General features: G+C 43.8%; 1 pseudogene; it reads right to left on the reverse strand.

Annotated features, from left to right (window-relative positions):
• Positions 1-389: 389 nt before the first annotated feature.
• On the reverse strand, positions 390-5,666 carry LOC121282815 (annotated as a pseudogene).
• Positions 5,667-13,070: the final 7,404 nt, after the last annotated feature.

A 13,070-nucleotide genomic window follows, 5' to 3' on the forward strand; every position in this document is an offset into this window, starting at 1 on the left:
TGCCATTTAACCCACATCTGTGCTAGCCCTGTGATAGAACAGTTCAAAACTATTTCAAATGCCCTGCATTCTTCCAACCAGGGGCCTTGGGATCTTTTATGTCCACCTGAGAGGCCAGATGAGGCCTCGCTTTAGTAAGTCATCTAAAAGACAGCATCACCAGCAGTGCAGCACTCCCTCAGTACTGCACAGGAATATCAGCCTGGATTACAGGATCATGTCTCTGGAGTTGGGCTTAAACCCTCAATCTTCTGACTCAGAGGTAAGAGTGCTATCCACTGAGACACTGGGAATACAATCCTGTCCTTGAAATTGAAATTGCAACATTACAATCTCTTGGGACAACACATGGCAAGGCAGAAGGATCCCATAAATCGGGAATAAGAACATTATTTCTCCTTTTCAATCCAAATATTCACCTTAGAAATGATAAGCCATTCTATCTGATCTTCTGTCACCACCACTCGTACACAATCAATTGGTTCAGGGGTCTGAGTCGTAACATTCTTCATTTCAACTTTCCTGCTTTGAAAATACCAAGTTCTCTTTAAGATTTGCAGTTCTGACGATTGCTTTCTAGCACCTTGTCTCTGCCCACCTGCAGGACCCCAGAACGGAGAATATCCCCTTTGTGTCCAGGAGATCCAGTCCAAATGCAGATTTTTAGTATTTTAACCGAGTGCTCAAGGATGATGAGAAAGTAGTTTCCCTCCTTTGGGGACTTGCCCCAGAATTGACCAACTCCAAATTCATAAGCCTTGACAGGCAAATGCTGCTCATAAACTGGGATATCAGTGAAAGCCAATGCAGGAGGGTTGTCAGGCACACCACCCATATCCTCCTGGAAGTCATCATCCTTCAGCTTGTTGTGCTTCCCTTTAAATGATGAGTAGGTGCCCATGTGTTGGAAGAGGGATGGCTTAAACCTTATCTCATTGGGTTGGGCCTTGACTCTTGTGGAAATGCTCCAGCAGCCAAGTCGCAAGGCATCTCATCATAAAACATCAGCAGGAACCTGGCCAGCTTTGGGAGATCGACGATGTGGTAGAGCTTCCCAATGTAACCCGGCTTCGAGAAGGTTAGAGTTGTCCATGGTGAGCTCGTAGCCCAGGCGATAAACTTCTGCATGGAGGAGAGGAAGTTTTGAGCGTACAAAACATCGTCCTCCAACATTAAGTTGTAATCAGACAGTTCAGAACAAAAGTTGACCAGGAAAGCATAATCCACATTCTGCTTTGACCTGAACTGGACTCTTTCTGGAGGATCATTGTAATTTTTTTTGAGACCCTCTAATGTCGGATAAATGTGCTTTGGACATTGAATGATAAGTAGGCGTCCTGCATTGATAGGGGATGCAAACTTGGCTTTGATCTCTGCAGCAGTCTTTAAGTTCCAAGACACAGTGAAATCAGCAAGGTAAATCACCACCACCATCTACTCCTGCTCTTTGAAGCTAGATTTCTCAAAAATGGACTGGATTGTGTCCATCAGGTAAGTTTCTGTGCCTCGTCTGACCAATGAGATCCCTATTGACAAGTATTCTTGAGAGACCAAAACAAAATTACAAGTTTCAGATTTTTAAAAAAACAACATTCTTGTTTGGAAACCTAAGAAAGAAAACACATGAGGAGAGAACTTGCTGGGAAAATAATAGAGTTTAATGGAGCTGTTATTAATGTACAAGTCACCTAACAACTTCAGACTAGGGAGAGATACGCTATGCATTGTGAATTGCTACACATTGCTGGGTGATTTGCACACTCTGCCTTTAGCCCTCAGTCTGCCCTTGCATTTCATGAAATTGTGTATTAATTACCCATTAACATGCTGCAGCTAGCAAGGGATGGTCTTTAATAGTGTAATGACCATTTTAACAAGGGGATTTATCTTCCTACAAATCCATTCAATCTCTTTGGTCCAGAAAAAGAACAATTTGAACTGTTCAATCTCATTCCTACATGTACGAAATCGTTTAGAGATCTTTAAAATTTAAATTCTTTATTTTTTTACATTCTGTCTCTTTTCTTTCTCTCTCTATTAATTCAATCTTTCTTTCCCTCACTTTATTTCTCTTTCTGGATTTGATTTGATTTTAATTCACTCAATTTTCTTCTTTGTTGTTGGTCTGTTTCTCTCTTAACCTTAAATCCCATTGGCTAAAGTGATAGACTGTTGGCCCCATTGTTCACTGAGGTACCAAATGCCCTCACTGCACTGTTATCAGCTCACACTCCCAGCAAGTTTCGGGGCAAAAACATTTAAAGCTTAAGGAAGCATGAAAAAGTCTAACTAATGGGGCACATCGCGAGATGCCCCACTCCAGCAAAACCTGGGCCAATATTTCCTGTATGTCATGAAATGCTGAAAAGATAGTGAGAGTATTATGTTCCCAACGTCTCGGCTTCAACTCACCCAAAATTCTGCCACCCACATCCCAAGGCCTCTTACCTCATCACCTCCATTGGCTCCATGTCCAACATCCCTCAATATTAGAATACTCATCCTAGAGTTCAAACCCATCCATGACCTTGACCCTTTCTACTTCCGTAACTTAGAACTTAGTGCGTAGGGAGCTGAAGACATGGCTGCCGATGGAGGAGTGATGAAAATTGGGGATGGAAAAGCAGCTAGAATTAGAGAAGTGCAGATATCTCAGAAGGTTGTGTGTGGCTGGAGAAGGTTACAGAGATAGGGAGTGGGTGAGGCCATGGAAGGATTGCAAACAAGAAGGAGAATTTTAAAAATTGAAGCTTTGCCAAAACGAGAGCCAATGTAGGTCAGTGAGCTACAGGGGTGATGGTTGAACGGGGGTTAGAATTTGTGCAGCAGGGTCTGGAATGAGCTCGGGTTTTCGTACATAGAAGATGGGAAGTTGGTCAGGAGAGTATTGGAATAGTCAGGATGGACCCCTTGCTGGACCGCATAGTCAATGGTCGAAGGAAGGAACTTAATGTTCCAATAACCTACTCTCACTCCAGTTTCATAAATTGTGTCTAAAAGAGGAAAAAACTATCAAAGTGAAGGAGTGGCAAACGAGAAGCAGATCAATGGGGAGAATTTTCTCCCCGTCGGGGGCGGGTGGGGGGAGTTGGGGGCGGGTTGGGTGGGAGCGGCCAATTAAGGCCCATCGAGAGTGACACACACCCAGAAGCGCTGAGCACTCTCTGTGCGGGTGGAGAGAGGAGGCTGAGTCGGGGCCTACGCTCTTTCGTACATGCGCACAATAGAGCGCAGAAATCTCCCTGAGGCACGGAGCTACCTCAGGGAGATCAGTTTGAGTTTCAAAAATTTTAATAAAGAGAAAGAAAAAAATTTAGGATATGTCCCTTCATGTGAAAGTGTCACATGAGCTGCGACATGTCTATGACTTTTAATGAAAACCCTATTTCACTTATAAATCATTCACGAAACCTCACCCCGCCCGTGGATGAGGTTTCATGAAAAATGCGAAGGCCGCCTGGGCTCTTCGCCTGACAGCTATGATAAGTGGTTTAATTCGTTTTTAAATGGCCTTAATAGGCCTTTGACAGTTTGGCGGGCACGCAACCGACTCCAGCGCACGCCCGCCGAACTGAAAATCGGAATGGCGCTCAGTGACGTCGGGACACACGCCTGATGTCACCGCGCATCATTTTACACATCAGCGAGCGGGCCCCACCCCCACTCGCCAAGCCAAAGATTCTGGCCAATGTTTCAGGGCTGGATCAGTGTACAGGGACATAAGGCTGAATAGACTACATACAGGGTATGATGGTGTAGTGAAGGAGTAGTGGTGGTGGTGCAGAACAGTCATATTGGACTTAAACATTAACTCTGTTTCTCTCTCCACAGATGCTACCAGACCTGCTGAGTTTTTTCAGCCCTTCCTGTTTTCATTTATATTATATATGGTGGTATAGTGATTATAATACTGGACTAGTAATCCAGAATCTAGACAAATTATTCAGAGAACCTGAGGCGACTTGATTGAAACATAAAAGATCCTGCGAGGTCTTGACAAGGTGGATGTGAAGAGGACGTTTTCTCTTGTGTGGGAGAATCTAGAATTAGGAGTCACTGTTTAAAAATAAGGGGGTCACCCACTTAAAACAGAGATGAGGAGAAATATTTTCACTCAGAGGGTCGTGAGTCTTTGCAACTCTCTTCCTGAAAAGGTGGTAGAAGCAGTCTTTGAATATTTTTAAGGCAGAGGTGGATAGATTCTTGGTAAGCAAGGGGGTGATAGGTTATCAGCAGTAGGTGGGATGCAGATTTCAGGTTACTATCCGATCAGCCATGATCATATTAAATAGCGAAGCAGGATCTAGGGGCTGAATTACCTACTCCTGCTCTTTGTTCGTATGTTCGCATTAGTTCAACTCCCACTGTTTGAGAATTTGAATTCAGTCTAAAAAACAATAGAAATCAAAAGCTGGGATCAGTAAAAGTGACCTTGAAGCATATTATCTAAATGGCGTGAGATTGCAGAGCTCCTAGTGCATGAACCACAAAAGGCTAGTATGCAAGTACAGCACAGAATGTTATCATTTATTGCGAGAGGAATTGAATACAGAAGTAGAGAGGTTATGCTTCAGTTGGTGAGACCACATCTAGAGTATTGTGTACAGTTTTGGTCTCCTTATTTAAGGAAGGATGTAAATACATTGGAAGCAGTTCACAGAAGGTTTACTAGACTAATACTCGGATTGGGCAAGTTGTCTTATGAGGAAAGGATAGACAGGTTAGTTTCAAAGAGTAAGAGGCGGTTTGATTGAAACCTATAAGATCCTGAGGGGTCTTGTCTGGGCCAATGTGGAGAGGATGTTTCCTCTTGAGGGAGAATCTGGAACTAGGGACCACTGTTTAAAAAGGGGTTGTCCATTTAGGACAGAAATGAAAAGAAATGTTTTCTCTCGGAGGGTTGTGAGCCTTTGGAACTTTCTTCCTCTAAAGACGGTGGAAGCTGAGTCTTTGAATATTTTTAAAGCAGATGTAGGTAGATTCTTGATAAGCAATGGGGTGAAAGGTTATGGGGGTTAGGCAGGAGTGTGGAGATGAGGTTACAATCAGATCAGCCATGATCTTATTGAATGGCAGAACAGGCTCGAAGGGCCGAATGGCCTACTCCTGCTCCTAATTCGTATGTTCGTATGAAGCTGTTGGATTGTTGTAGAAACCCAATGTGTTCAGCAATATGCTTTGGGGAAGGAAACCTGCTGTCCTTACCTGGCCTCAACCTCTATGTGACTCCAGGCCACACGAATGTGGTTGGCTCTGAAGGGGCCTAGTGAAATATTGGGTGATACCATGAAAGATAAAAACACCTTGAAGGTGATGCCAACATCCCCATGTGAATGAATAATCTTTTAAAACAAAGGGGAGGAGGGATGTGTTTATCCGAGGGTTTGAAGGGAAGCAGCCTAAATTCAATTCTCTGGGAATTCAATGACGAGATAGGTGATGGCTGGTGACGCAGCTTACAGGTGGCAGAAGTAAGGAAAGAAATGGACTGGAGAAGTCTGGCCTACATTCTTGTTGCATTTTATTGTAGATTAAATTAAACCTACAAAATAATTGGGTGAGAGAAGTAAAATTCCCCATGAAAATTCTGTATACTCACTTCTACTCTTAGGAGCGGTTCCTGCTAAATACATATAAGAAATATTCAATGGTTGGGAGAACGCCATCTTCTCTGTTGAATTCCACTACTGTTGTTTGCATATTTTCCCCAGTTCTCTGCATTTATTTTGTTCATTTCAAACAATCTCCTGAAATTGAGGATTGTAAAGTTAATGGAAATGCATAAGACTCAAATCTTTGTTAAGGAATGACACTTGCCAAAGTCAGAATAAAGCTGGAATCCTGTGACATCTATGTAGAAAGAACTTGCATTTCTACAGTGCCTGTCACTACCTCAGGATGGCCCAAAGCGTTTACAGGCAATGAAGAACTTTTTGAAGTGTGGTCTCCATTGTACTCTTGGAAATTCAGCTGCCAATTTACACACAGCAAGCTCCCACAGCAACGTGACAATGACCAGACAACCTGTCTGTGTGACGTTAGTTGAGGAATAAATATTGGCCAGGACACCAGGGAGAATTCTCCTGCTCTTCTGCGGTTTACGTACACCTGAGAGGGCAGATGGAGCCTTTGTTCAATGTTCCCCCTGAAAGACAGCACTTCCAACAATGCAGTATTCCCTCAATTCCTTATTTCATATGTATGATATTCTCAGCCCTTCTTTATACAGTACAAGACTCACTCTCTCTGATCGCCTAGAGTAGTACAGCATGTCCAATCTGCCAGTGTTAATGACACAGCTTATTGGAAGAAGACAGAGAAAAAATAGGAAAAAGAATAACTTTAAAAATAATCTTTTGGTAGTACAGAAACTCAATATTACCAAAAGAAGAGACATGTCGAAGCTTTTCATTTTGCACTCATCAGGACACTTTGCAAGAATACCAATATAAGGGGAAAACAACAATTTATACTGTATGCGAATAGAGTGCTGATTGTTTGGTAAGTGGACTCTGATCGGTAGAGACGTTGCCATGGAGAATGCACCAGTAATAGTGACTAACAATTAACTGCCATGCATTGGTCAAAATTTAAACCAGGCAGCTTGACCCTGACTAGGCAAGGCATTGTCCTGAGGAATGAGTCAGCGAATGGCTGTCACTTATTTTGTAGAGCTGAAACAGGTGCAATGTGTGTACATGTTGTTTCTGTCTATCTTTTCGGCAAAACTCTACAAATTTATGTAGTTGGATATATTTCTAGAGGTTTCCCTGTATCACCTCCCACCTTCAAACTTTTGCTCATCATCTCCAATTGTTTTGTAACTTATGACTGGATCTGATGCCAAGGCAACACAACTACTATGTGGTGCACTGCTCACACATGCGCAAATGCTGTGTGTTTGATTGAAAAGTCACTGCCAGCAACAGTTCAGGCAACTGTCAGTAAGAAAGATGGCACTGTTTAATTGTTCACAGTCAAGAAACACAAATTACACTGTGTTAACACAAGACCTTGTGAATAAGTCAAGAGTGCTCCCAACTGTGGCACAGCCAACACATTGATCATTAATAATTTATTGGGATGAATTAGATTTTATTTATTTGTTAGAAACTAAACAAAATACAAAAACGATTGAGAAATAAATGCACAAAACAGCAAGAAAATCCAGTTTACAAAAGTGCCCTGAAATGTTTGGCAGGAAAATCAGCACTTTCAGCTCATGAGTCGGAATGTGGTTTAGCAACCAGATATTTGTACAAAATAACTTCAGCAAGACTCAAACCTGCAACCCCTGATTGACATTGTGAAGCCTTATCCATTAGGGCCACGCAGCTACTTTTGAATCACTTAATGGGTACGGTATCTGACTTCATGCTTCACCAATGATGTGGAATAACTTAAAAGCAAAATACTGCAGATGCTGGAAATCTGAGACAAAAACAGAAAATGTTGGGAAAAACTCAGCAGGTCTAACAGCGTCTGTGGAGAGAAAAAGAGAGTTTATGTTTCGAGACCGTATGACTCTTCTTCAGAGCTCTCTGATTCTTCTTCAGAATGACATCATCTGTGCATGCAAAAATCGATACTGGCAGTTTTCCAACCTGGAAATGATTCGAAACGATGTCAGCAATTGCTCCACACACGCAGGAACCACTGCGCATGTGACCATTTTTAATGTCACCCACCACCTCAACAGCAGTGACAACACACACACCATAACTTTTTAAAAATGTATTCAAAGAAAATGGTAAAAAGCACAATAAAGTTAGCAATGTCATCCCCTTGCCTTTCTCTGCTCTGTACATGCTTATAACCTGATACATCTCTAACCTTTTCTAGTTCTGAACAATAGACCATTGGCCTGAAGTGTTAACTCAGTTTGTCTCTCCACACTGCTACCTGACCTGTTGGGTATTCCCAGCATTTCCTGTTTTCATTCCAGATTTCCAGCACCCGCGGTATTTTGCTTTTGGTACTCAGTAATCAGGATACACACACCCCATGGTTTTCCTTCCATTTTACTGAAGCCAAAATAGTTAGGAATCAGAACTCGTGACATATGCTCCTTCCTGTCAAGCTTCATGCTGCATGTGCAAATTTGTAAATTCATGGAATCATACAGCACAAGAGGAGAGCATTTGGTCCATCATACCTGTGCCAGCTCTTTGAAAGAGTTATCCAATTAGTCTGACTCACCCCTACTTTTCATCTAAAGCCCTTTTCCTTCTCAAGTGTTTCTCAAGGCCCCCAGAGCTCTCTACCACTGCAAGTTTTCTTCACCTCATTTTTGGTCTGTTGGTAGACTAGTTGATAGGGGTTAATTTGCTGTGATTAGTACACTGCTGCCCCTACCTGATCTGACCCACTCCTGATTCCAACCTCCAACTCCAAATAATCGACCAATAATGTCCTTAAGGTAGCCAGGGATGGATAATAAAAACTGCCCTGACAGTATTGGCCATGTCTCAATAAACAAAGAAGAAACATTTGGTCATGAAATTGTGTTCCACAGTGTCACTGGTGCTGAAAATATTGTTTCACTCCTTTGAAGGTCACTGTAACTGAGTGGCTAGTATGCTTGCCTCTGAGTAAGAAGGCTGTGGTTCAAATTTCATTCCAGGAACTGAGCTCAAAAATCTAGGCTGACATCCCAGTGCAGTGGTGTGGGAGTGTTGCACTACCAAAGGTGCGGTCTTTTAGGTGAGATGTTTAAACCAAGGCCCTCCTTGTACCCAGCTCCTCCACAAGACGTCAGCAGCAGATTCTGCATGAGGAGTGGAGCTCCCTGTTAGGCACACAGGCTGATTGAAACACGAGCTACTGCTTGTTTACTGCTTGGCCCCCTGCAATGCATCTGCCACTGGGCTGCACATTACAATCATTCCAATGAAGAATCATTTACGGCACAGAAGGAGGCCGTACAGCTCTCTGTAGAGCAACCCAGTCACTCTCATTCCCTCCACTCTATCCCTGTGACCCTGCAAGATAATTTCCTTCAAGTAACCATCCAATTTCCTTCTGAAATCATGGGTCACCACTGCTTTCATCAGCCACCTGGGAATGAGCTCCAAGCCATTAGCATTTGCTGCGTGAAGAGGTTCTTCCTCTCCATCCCTTGCCCAAAGCCTTGTACCATCAGCTAAAGAGAACATTTTATTCTTTTTCTATCTTATCTAAGCCTGTCACAATCTTGTACACCTCTATCAAACCTCCCCTCACACTCCTATGCGTCAAGGCAAATAACCCCAGCTTCTCCAATCTAATCTTATGGCGAAATTCCCTTATTCCTGGAACCATTCTCGTAAGCCTCCTCTGCGCCCACACATTCTTCCTAAAGTGTGGCAATGAGAATGGGAAGCAATACTCTAGTTGTGATCTAACCAAAGGTTCATAATGACTCAGCGTAACTTCCCTGCTTGTGTCCTCAACACCTCTATTTATGAAACCCAAGGCTCTGTTTGTGTGTTGCCTGCCTCAGTGGGGTACCAGGCATGGGGTAATCACAAGTTGTGACGCACTGCACCTGAAATTGGGAGTACTAAAACTTCTCCTTTTGTCTTTTTTTTTAAAAGAGGGACATCTCATGGGAATCTCAGGGATCAGAATGGTTAGGAAGTTAAGAAGGTTAAAGACTAATTCCTCACCATCACCCCACATCAACCCCCCCCCTCCCCCCACCACACTCCCACCACCACCCCACCCTCCCCCCCCACCATCGGAAGGTGTGCATCAGGAGGAACAGTGGGTGCCGCTGCCTGTGATTTTCCAAACCTTCAAGTTAATGTCCATGATTTTCCTCACAGAATCAGCAGCGTATCCAACAAAAACTTGCATTTATACGGTTCCTTTAATGCAGTAAAACATTCCAAGACGTTTCACAGAATTTGACACTGAACTACAAAAAGAGATATTTTGAGGTGACCAAAAGCTGGTCAGAAGCTTTTGTCAGAAGAAGAGATTTGTTTTAAAAAGCATCTTAAAGGAAAAGAGAGAGGTTAGAGGTGGAGAGGCGCAGTCTGAGAATTCCAGAGCTTCAGGCCCAGGAAGCTGAAGGCAATGGTGCAGCGATTAAAACTGGGGATGTGCAAGAGGCCAGAATTGGAGTAGTGCCGAGAATGCAGAGTGTTGTGGGGCTGGAAGAGATTACAAAGTTAGCCCACATCTAAAAAGACAGATATAGGGGAAAGAATTCAGAGAATGGACACAAATATTATTATGGTTATTATTTAATGTCGGCCTTGGTCGCTGGTAGCACTTTCACCTCAGAAGTTTCTCGTTTATTGATTCTGCTTCCATCATTGATTCTGCGCAGCATTCCATACATTAACAACCCCTTTAAAAAAAATACAATTCGCCTACCTTTGTTCTTTGTCTTTTAACCTCTTAAACTTCTCTATTCTAAAGAAATGAGCCCTATTCTCCTTCTAACTAAAACCTCTCATCCTTGATATCATCTTAATAAATCTCTTCTGTGCTGTTTCCATGGCCTTGACATTCTTCCTATTGCGATCTGTTGTGAAGGTGAAGCTGCACGTTATTTGGCCTGTGAGATGGATTCATGCTAAACACAAAGGCTGTATAGTTTCTGTTTTGGGTGCAATCGATAAAATCATCCCTCAGCCAGTGCCATCAGACAGTGTAATAGGACGCAACTAAGAAAGGTAACCTAGTATTGCAGCTGAAAACAGGTTCATCAACAAAAATAAGCATTTTTAACAAGGGTAAACAGTCCACCATCTGAATAATTTGACTTGAGGTCACTGAAAATGGCTTTAGCAAAAAAAAAACTACACTGAACCATCAAATAGTTTTGTTGGTGTGCACAACTTAGTTTCTTAATGCTTTAAATAAGACCGAAAATCACCAATCCCTACATAGCCATACCCTAGAGGTACCCCTTCCACCCCCACAAGACGTGCCACAGGAGCCCTCGGAAGTTCCAACATATGGAAGTTTGGACTCCAATGGGCAATATCTCTGCGTCGGAACCCTCTGGAAATGTCTCCAACTCTGAATTAGGTTCAGAGACTTTGGAGGGTTCCAACTCACTTATCAAAGTAGTTACCCAGGAAGACAGGAAAAAAAACAGCTAATTCCTGGGTAACTATACTACTGATACCCCCATGACTCCCCACTGGAACCCTGAACTCACCCTGCCGCAGACTAACTCCCCGACTCCCCAACTAACCCCCTCCCCCCTGCCCCCACCAACCATCCAGTTCACCCCCAACTCCCTGCCGGCCCTACTACCACCCTAACCTCACTTCCCCCACCTACCTCACAATCAGACTTCTCCCAGATTCCCCACCCCAACCCACCCTACCCCTTCACCCACTTGTCACTCTCCCCCTTCACCCACCTCTCTTACACACTTACCTTCTCCCCATAACTTCTGAAAGTGGCTTTGGGACCTTTTAATTTATCGGAATACGGCAGCTAGTGTCGTAAAAAGTGGGCGTGCCTTCCATGATGATTCTCTCTGCTGCCCGCTACGAGGATTGCTGCACTACCCTGAGTTTGGCAGGACCCTCCATTGGAAGGCAGGCCCAAAAATCGTAGGCAGGTAAGTAGATAACATTTTGTGTCATCTGTTTCCCTGCTCATGGGCCTATTTGGAGTCATTACGGCACAGAAGGAGGCCATTCGGTCCAGGTCGACTCTCAGTAGAGCAATCCTATCAGTCCTATTCCCCTGCTCTATCCCCTTAGCCCTGCAAGTTTATTTCTCTCAAGTGCCTATCCGATTTCTTTCTGAAATCATTCTTCATCTCTGCTTCCATCGCTCTCATGAGGAGGCCATTGTCACTCGCTACATAAAAAGTTTCTTCCTCACATCCACCTGCAATTCTTGGGCCAGGATTTTCCTGTCGTCAGGTGGGCTCGGTGGGAGCGAGCGGGTGCTGCCGCGAATCAGGCCGCCGCCAACGATCGGGCCGTGACCTCCATTTCACGCTGGCTGAATCGCGTGCAGCGGCGCTCAGCGCTGCCTGTGTGGGAGGAGGGGAGGAGGACAAGCGCAGAAGTTCACACATATACGTGGGTGCGCGCAGTAAAAACTCCCTGGACAACAGAGCTGCCTCAGGAAGCTGAAGCTTTCTGAGCACATAAAATAAAGAATTTAATAGTGTTAATAACATGTTCTCTCATGTGACTCTGTCACATAAGCAGGGAGATGTTACAAATTAGTTTGAAAATTTTTATTTTTTACACGTCACTGATCGGAACCGCATCCTGCCCATAGATGAGGTTTCGCAAAAAATCCAAAGGCCTCTTGGCCTTTTTGCCTGCCTGCCAACCGTAAGGTTCTAATTTAATTAGAACTTTAATGGCTTGAATAGGCCTGTTAATTATTGGCGGGCGCGCTGCCAACTCCCACCCGCTTCCACCAACCAAAATATCGCGTGTCATTTTACACTCATTCAGGTCGGGTGCACACCCGCCCAACAAGCGTAATATTCTGCCCTTGCTCAAAACCTTAAATCTGTGTCCCCTAGTAGATCCCCTTGTACCATCAGCTAATGGAAACAGCTTTTCTTTGTCTACCTTATCTAAACATGTCATAATCTTGTATACCCCTCTGTCAAATCTCCCCTCAAACTCCTTTGCTCCAAGCAGGACAACCCCCAGCTTCTCTAACCCGACTTGTAGCTAAAATCCCCCATTTCCGGCACCAGTCTGGTAAATCTCCCCTGCACCCACACATTCTTCCTAAAGTGTGACAACGAGATCGGGAAGCAATACTCTAGTTGTGACCTAACCAGAGGTTCATAATGACTCAGCGTAACTTCCCTGCTTGTGTCCTCAACACCTCTATTTATGAAACCCAAGGCTCTGTTTGTGTGTTGCCTGCCTCAGGGGGTTACCAGGCATGGGGTAATCACAAGTTGTGACGCACTGCACCTGAAATTGGGAATTGGGAGTACTGAAACTTCTCCTTTTGTCTTTTTTTTAAAAGAGGGACATCTCGTGGGATTCTCAAGGATCAGAATGGTTAGGAAGTGTCAGTACAGCGCGTTCTGTGTACGCATCTAACTGCACAAGAAGGTTAAAGACTAATTCTAATTCTAA

The sequence above is a fragment of the Carcharodon carcharias genome, chromosome 10 (assembly GCF_017639515.1).
Source record: "Carcharodon carcharias isolate sCarCar2 chromosome 10, sCarCar2.pri, whole genome shotgun sequence".
Classification (NCBI taxonomy): Eukaryota; Metazoa; Chordata; class Chondrichthyes; order Lamniformes; family Lamnidae; genus Carcharodon; species Carcharodon carcharias.